This window comes from Hydra viridissima, unplaced genomic scaffold (assembly GCF_058129835.1).
Source record: "Hydra viridissima isolate aposymbiotic clone 2 unplaced genomic scaffold, HvirCarnegie_v1 scaffold_12, whole genome shotgun sequence".
Classification (NCBI taxonomy): domain Eukaryota; kingdom Metazoa; phylum Cnidaria; class Hydrozoa; order Anthoathecata; family Hydridae; genus Hydra; species Hydra viridissima.
In genome coordinates, this window is record NW_028324311.1 from 15,806,382 (window position 1) to 15,815,705 (window position 9,324).

Here is a 9,324-nt window from a genome sequence, read left to right on the forward strand (position 1 = left end):
AATGATGCTTACAATGGACACTTCCTTGTATACTTAAAAACTGTGTTTAACTTAACACCAACCTGTTATTTCTCAACAAAATAATGCAATAACTTCATCCAATGTTACATATTTGTTCTATTGTACTTCAATAAGAATATAAAGCTGCGATATCGATATTATTTTGCAATGATGTCGCCTTAAACTGCATATAATTTCGAATACTTCAAATTTGAGATTAGGCTACTAATATACATTCGATTAGATAGTCGAAATTTTTGATGAATGAAAAGTAATATATATAAATAAAACATGATGAATAATAGATAAATTACAATAGGAATAAATAATAAATATAGAATAAATATATTGAATATACTATGTAACAATAAATGCACAATATGCAAAATGGTAAGAAGTATAAATTTATAAAATACGATATATGTATGCAAATCATAATGAATACATGATGTATATCGTCAATACAAATCAAATAAATATATATATTACGAATATAAAACAATTAAAAAAAAATGTTCAAAATTGGAGATAAGGTCTACACGGAACTAACAATATTTTATAGCGTGTCGCCTTAAACTGCATATATACTTTCGAGTATCTAATATTGCAGATTAGGTCTACACGAAATCATTTGAACAACTTACATACTTTCAAGTAATTATTTGAAAGAAATAAAAGAAAAAGTATAAATAAAATACAATAAACAATAAATAAAGCATAATAAATAAAGTATAATAAATAAAGTATAACAAATGATAAATATAGTAAATGATAAAAAAATATGATGAAAACTCAAAGAAAAATAATATAACATAGAAATATGTAAAAAATATGCCATATAAAAACAAATTATTTTGTGAATTAAATTAGATGCAAATAATTATACTATATGCTATATATTATAGACACAAATCAAATAAAAATGTATATTACGAACATAAAACAATTTAAAAAAAAAAAGTTTAAAATTGAAGATTAGGTCTACACGGAACTAACAAATAATTTACAGCTTGTCGCCTTAAACTGCATATATACTTTCGAGTACTTAAAAATGGAGATAAGGTCTACACGAATTTTATACATTTTACAGCGTGTCGCCTTAAACTGCATATATACTTTCGAGTATCTAATATTGCAGATTAGGTCTACACGAAATCAATTGAACAACTTATATATTTTCAAGTAATTATTCGAAAGAAATAAAAGATAAAGTATAAATAAAATACAATAAACAATATATAAAGTTAGGGTGGCCTTCGATTTTTTTCAAAAAAACGGGAAAATTGGCAAAAAATACGGGAGTTTTGCTAAAAATACGGGACATTAGCTAAAAAAATTTTATTGTAAATATATTGAAGCAAAAAGAAGTTTTTAATTTGTTTTTCAAAATATTTTAAATTTTGTAGTTATTTTTTAAAAGTTCCTCAACATTTTCAGATAAAATTTATTTCTTAATGAATGACAAAAGTGCGTTTAAGTAAAAAAAATTGAGAATGCAATCTCAAGTACAACGTTATTGTGCTGCAAAAAAAATTTTTTTTGTCTAATTTAAAATTTAATTTAATGGCTGAGAAATTCAATAATAACTGTGAGATATTTTTTCAAATAAATTAAGTTTTAAAAATAAATTTACTTTTACTTTATATATTTTTCTTTTGAAATAACATTATTAAGGAAGGAAACATTTTCCTTAATTAGATTATGAAAATGTAAGCATTTTAATTTAGACTTGTAATTAATTGTTGTCAATGAATCAATTGTCTAATATCAAGTCGATTTTTACATTTGCTACTTTGATACAACATCAAAACTGTTCCTTGACTAATTTATTTGATGAAAACATTATTTTAGTAAGACAAAAGAAGTTTAATTTATAAAACAATATTTTGATTTAATAAAATGACAAATTTAGTTTTTCAAATAGAAATGTTTGACGACATCATTATTTGCAAATTGATTTTAAAAAAAAAGTTAAAATTTTCATTAAAAATTCAAAAGTGAAATTTGTACTAATTAATTTAAAAATACGGGACAAATGTGGTCAAATAAAGGACACGGGACATTTTGTAAAAATACAAGACTGTCCTGGCTAAATACTGTGAGGTAGCTAATTCTAAGTAAAACAAGATGTCGTTAATAAAAATAAAACCACCTAAAGCCATTAATTAATAATTTACACAATAACGAATAAAAAATGAAAAGACGCCAACGCCCGAAGCATTGGAACCAATATAAAAAGGGAGATACAAAACAGAAGAATGAGTTGCAGTAGGAATCAGAGAAGAATTAGTTGGGTTTAGTCGGTAAATGAGAGTCAGTCAGTAGTCAGTCAGGAGTTAGTTAAGAGATACGTAAGGAGGGGATACAAGACTCAACTTCAAGAATTACGAAGAGAAGAGTTGGTACAAAGTTTTAGGTTCTTCGGAATATAAGTAGACCGGAGGTTTGATTTTATAAAAGGAGTTTAGAAGAATAAGTATTTATATAATTTTCAAGTGCAGAGATTTCAATAACGATTACGGTATATTAAAGAAAAAGGACTGTTATTATTAGAGTTAAAACAAAAGTTTGCACGTAAAGAAAAGTAGGCGTGTTAACAAGAATAAGTCAGAGTGCTACACAGAACCAAGAGGCTTCCCCATATCCCCACACATTTTTAACCCGAACCTCGTAACCTATGCGAAATACCAAAACCCCATCCCCATTCCCTGAAATATACCCATAAGTAAATTATAAAAAGTCCCACCTCACAATACTCGCAGATGGCCACCCTAAATAATGTATAATAAATAAAGTATAATAAATACAAATATAATAAATGATAAATAAATATAAGGAAAACTCAATGAAAAATCTAATATAGAAATATATAATAAATATACTATATATATAAACAAGCATATTTTATGGATTAAATTAGATGTAAGTAAATATACCATATATTATACATTATAATTACTAATGAAATAAAGATATACAATCCGAATATAATACAATAAAAAAAATGTTTAAAATTGGAGATTAGATCTACACGGAACTAACAATATTTTACAGCTTGTCGCCTTAAACTGCATATATATACTTTCGAGTACTTAAAAATATAAGGTCTACACGAATTTTGTAAATTTTTACACGGTGTTGTCTTCAAAAGCATATACACTTTTGAGCAATTGAAATTGGAGATTAACGTCACACAATATAAATAAAATTTTAAAGCGACTCGTCCTTAAATTGCATATATATTTTGAGCGTTTCAAGTTGCAGATAAGGGCTACACGAAATGAGTTTGTAATATCCTACAGCGATATTCGAAATAATTTCTTAGCTGACTTTAAATAAGAAATGATAAAATCAATCTAAATTTAAAGAATCACGCATATTAACAAACGAAACAAAACTACATGAAAAACTCATCGAAAACAAAGACATTTTTATATGCTAGGTTTTATGTGGAAAACTGAATCAGAGCTAAGGCTAATCTCATTAGATAAATGGTGGATCCGAAATGTATTCATACTCAGTATTAGAAATATGCTCACAATTTAAATTTTTGAAAATTTTTTACTATTAATTATATTTATAATGATGATGGGATTTATTTAACTGTTCTATTTTTTAATGGTGTTCTAAAAATCATCGTTGTTATTGTAAAGGAAGGAAACTTAATCATAATGAGATTTCAAAAAAAAAAACTTCATAAGAATGAAATTATCTTTTGAAGTTTTATTGAAACACTTTTGTAATCATTTGTTCCGATAAGATATTTATGTTCTAACTTTCATTATTAATCTGTATTTTTTTAGAAGAGTATAGTTTATTTCTTTAGTAGTAATCTGGGCACTGATGTACAATGATGCAATTACAGATGATACTGAATTTCAGTAATGCAATTACAGATGACAAAGAAAAGGCAATTTCGTTAATTTATTATTATATACAAAAAATAGTGTGATTTCGGTGAACTATATAGAGAATGTCAAGTTATAAATGGCGTCTTTTTTTATAAATAATATCCGTTTGTAAATATTATTTAATTTAAATTGGTACAAATCAAGGAAAGTGTTTTTAGACTCCAAATGTAGAAAGTCTATAACGAAACAAAATCACGGCAAATTTCAAACGAAAACTTTTCTTATAAATCAAGTTAAAAAATCTATAATTTCCAATAAGAAAGGACAATTTATAATTTTCAAAAACAAGTGTCGAGAATTACACTAAAATATTCTTTAATGCGAAAAAATAATTTTAAACTTAATCATGAAGATGTTATCAAACCTGTTTCAGAAATTTGCAATACTTAAGGCGCAACTGTTGCAATTAGTATTCAATACATAAATGTTACTAGATATAATTATACCTCGGTAAAAAATATTCTAGAGAAAGAAAGAGTTTTAGACAATTTAGTGAAACATGGAAAACCTAATTTCAGAAACTATTTCATAAGGGATAGTATTTCAGTTTTTTAGTTGAATACATTTTGAATAGATTTGAATTATAATGTAGTAGCAGCTGCATTATAAAAAAAATCTATTCTAATAAAGAAAAAACAATAAAGCTATCATTTAATTTTTATCAAGAAAAATTTAAAAAGTAAAGCAGAATGTCAAGCTTGAAATTTTGCTGTGGATAAAAATGTAATATCAAATGTGAAAACAAGGCGTTCAGTTGAACATAACAACTTTAACTCTCTCTCTCTCTCTCTCTCTCTCTCTCTCTCTCTCTCTCTCTCTCTCTCTCATGAGTTCTTAAATAGATTTAGATAAATTGCGCTTTCAAATAAACAAACCCAAAAACGTAGCATTTTTATGATGAGTTTTTTATATTTAAGTTTTACTTTTCACAATAAAAAAAAACTAAGTTTTGTTTTGTTTGTAGCCGTAATAGTTTAAATGAATACTTTTATACATTTAGCTATGCTAAATTTTTATCAATATTCCATCAGAATTGATTACAGCGGCTTCCGCACATACAGATTTCCAGGTTTATTAAATTTTTATTTTTACGGGAAGCTAATTTCCTCTTACAGAAGTTTTTACTTATGTATAGAAAAAGCTAACTATCAATTCCAGGATTTTATTTGCTTCTGTATAAGCAACTATGCTTTTTCGTGTCGCGCTCCAACTTCTATGAGTATTATTATTTAATTAATGCTTTCATTCTCTCCCTACCTGCCCCCGTGTTTTAAGACAATCAAAAAAATGAGAGTGTAAATGATAAGCTGAATGGCGAAACATAGAGTTCACACGAAAATAGAGTTCACGCGAAATATAGAGTTCACACGAAAAATAATAATTATGAATATATGGAAAATCACGTAGTTATTAAACATCTCCGTAATAGAGAAGTTTAATTAAAATCCATAGTTACAATGTCAAGTTCAAGGTAAAAAGAATTGGGAAACAGCTACCTGGAATATGTTACTTATGAATGCTAACATGGGCGCCGGCAGGATTTTTTACAAGGGGGGGGGGGGGGCAAAACAAAATTTAACAGTGATATTTCAAAAACTACATAAATGTATCAATTTGTCAAGTCATTTTATAAGACCAGTGACAACAAAAAATTAAAGAAAATATAAAAATAAAAACACAAGAATTAAATCATTGTTATTCAGTAAATAGAAATTGTAGTCGTCTGCGTTCACTTCCAAACTTATTTACAATTTGTTCCATAAATTCAGATTTTCTGGAGCGTATTTTTTCACAATGCACGCTCATCATGCAAAGGCCAGACAAACGCTCAGATTGCTAATAATGCTAAATTATACCTAATAATGCTAAATTTTATATTAATATAATGACTAGTTAAAAAACATTAAATGATTTATTACATACAAATTAGACATATTCCAAAAAACAAAACAAAAATTAAAATACGCAGGTTAATGCAAGTTAATCAAATTAAATATATATAATTATAATAATCAACATTTAGCAAGCAAAAAACACAAGGTAATAGTATTATTAAAATGAATATAGCACAATAAATTGGAAAAAATAAATAAATAGAAATACAATACAAACAAGAAACATTTTGCCAACAAACAAAAAAACAACAGCATAAAAAAGTAAATGAAACTGACACATTGACATCTTTCTTCGTTAGTTCGAAGTTTATTTGTTTGTGTAAGAACTTTGTTATTGTAATTCGATTTCTTTTTATTATTATTATTATTTCCTCTCTTTTTTTTGTTTTCTATACTTCTCCTTTATCTATTGTTTTTTCTATTTATTCCTTTTTTATTTTTCTATGATCTTTTTCTATCATATATTTTTTTAAACTTTCATTCAAATATCTTTTTTTTAAAACATAAAATATGCCTTTATAAAAAAGCTTCCGCCATCGTGGAAGTCATTGCATTTGATAGTAATATTTGATTTTAAACGGTAGTAGTTTACATTAAAATGAGTAAACTATAAATGAGTTAAAGTTAACAGTTAAAAGAAATTTTATGAATATTAAGTTTGTTATTTTGTTTTTCCAGGAGGGGGCAACTGCCCCCTCTTGCCCTTGCCTGCCGGCGCCCATGAATGCTAACTTCAATATATTCTATTATCTTTCGAAAAGACATTAAGAGAAAAAAATAACGGTATCTGTAATATACTCCCTAAAATGGACTCAAAATCATGCTAAGCTTCAAAAAAAGAAGGAAAAAAATTTAATTTAATGCTTCCATATTTCTTATAGCTAAAAAATTTAAGTTTTCCAGAGTTTACAATACACTTAACAAAACTCTTAGGTAAATTAAATCACTAAAACGTCATTAACAAATTAATGTTGTTTTGTTATGAGTAGTGTGTTTTGTCCTGAGTATTATGCTATGTTATAACGCTGATAATAAATGTAATAACAATAATAATAATAATATTAATAATAATAATAATAATAATGATAATAATAATAATAATAATAATAATAATAATAATAACAATAATAATAATAATAATAATAATAATAATAATAATAATAATAATAATAATAATAATAATAATAATAATAATAATAATATTAATAATAATAATAATAATAATAATAATAATAATAATAATAATAATAATAATAATAATAATAATAATAATAATAAAAATAATAATAATAACAAATTAATATTAATAAATTTTAGAAACAGTAATACTAACAATAGGAACAACTTAAACAAAAATAGGTACAACAATACTAATAAGGCGCTTGTGTCAACTTTTTTAGCGCTGTCATAAAAAAAACATCTAAGTCGAGTAAACATAACTTTTTTAAAACTAAAAATATAAAATGGAAAACATCCCAAGAACTTTTATATTCCTAATTTATATTAAAAAATTAAATTACAAATAAATTTAATTACTAAAATGAAACTTTTTACAGCTTTTATAATGAACTAAAAATTTTTGCAAAAATAGTTTGTTCTCAGTGTTCGTGTACTCAACGTGAATTTGAATTTGCTAATTTGCCAAACTTAAAACAGTGAATGTAACCTTCAGTATTTTCCATAGGTCACATTTTTATGATAAATGAGTTTTTTATATTTAAGTTTTACTTTTCACAACAAAAAACTTAAGTTTTGTTTTGTTTGTAGCCGTAATAGTTTAAGTGAATGCTTTTATACATTTAACTATGCTAAATTTTTATTAATATTCCATCAGAATTGATTACAGCGGCTTCCGCACATACAGATTTCCAGATTTATTAAATTTTTATTTTTACGGGAAGCTAATTTCCTCTTTCGGATTTTTTTTATTTATGTATAGAAAAAGCTAACTATCAATTCCAGGATTTTATTTGCTACTGTACAAGCAGCTATGTCTTTTCGTGTCGCGCTCCTACAGTAGAATATCAATACCTTCTATAGAATATCAATACCTTCAATCTTTTTTTAAAACTAAAAATATAAAATGGAAAAGATTCCAAGAACTTTTATATTTCTAGTTCATATTAAAAAATTAAATTAAAGATAAATTTAATTACTAAAATGAAACTTTTTACAGCTTTTGTAATGAACTAAAAATCTTTGCAAAAATAGTTTGTTCTCAGTGTTCGTGTGCTCAACGTGAACTCGAATTTGCTAATTTGCCAAACTTAAAACAGTGAATATAACCTTCAGTATTTTCCATGGGTTTCCAAACTTCTCGTGCTATTTGATTTTTATTTGCATTTGTTTAAAAATATAGTTTCAAAGTGTGACCCAATATCAGTGCCGAGTTCAACTTTAGCAGCAGTTTTTTTACAAGGAGAGAAACGCTAAAAAATTTCATTCGTCATCTGTAATTCTTGTGATTAATAAGAAACATTTCTCGAAAGAACGAGTTACTATTGATGAAACCTAATAACTTGTTACAAATTATGGAAAAAAACCTATTTCGATTTTCGGTAGAATTAACGAAGACCAATCAATTCGACGAATATATAAGGGTTTAAAGAAGAATAGTTTTTTGACAATAATTTATGAGTTTTAGTAGTCGGCGTTCACTCGTAAACATGCGCAGCGAGATAAATTGTTACACTCCTGTAACCAACGATTAGATTACAAGTTGCAAAGTGTTACGATTATAAATAAACCAACTGTTAAACAATTGAAATATTGTGTGCGTTTTTCTATTTGTTCTTTCATAATTGTGACTAGATAATTTACAACGAACTAAAAAAGATGCAATTATTCGTAATTTAAAAATATAAAACGCTTTTATTTCAGAAACTGAAGTAAAAGTCTGCCTCATAATTATGAATGACAAGAAGAGTTAATTTATGGCTGTTCCGCAATTTTACTAAAAGGTAAAGAACTTCGCAGACTTAAAGTCATCTATAAGAAATGAATGCAGTATTATATATTTTTGAGTAGTGAAAATGTTGTGGGTAAATTATCATCTTTTAGTACTTGCTTCCAGATTTTCTAAACTGTTGATTCTCGTAACAGTAAACTAACTAGTAAAGTTCAAGAAAGAATTTTAAATTGAGATATCGAATGACTTCTCAAAGATACTATTGAAGATTAACAACACTTTTAAAAAAGCTCACAAAGGAATAATATTTGCGATATTAAAAATGAGGCAGTTGTTAGTAACACTTAGTTTCCGAACCAGAAAACTTAAATTTAACTAATGATATTTTGCATAACAGTTTGAGGAAGTGAAATCAGATTTTTAACCTAATTAAGAGTGAAAGTGGAAATTGGATTTAAGAACAATTAAGTAGAAGTAAATAAATTAAGAACGGGTTAACAAAAGAAAAGCAAACAAAGACTCTAATACCTTTCGAGTAACCTTTTACTGTTAAAAAGTTGTTATGAAGTTTAAAAGTCGTTAATTTAATAATTCATCTGCTTAATAAGTC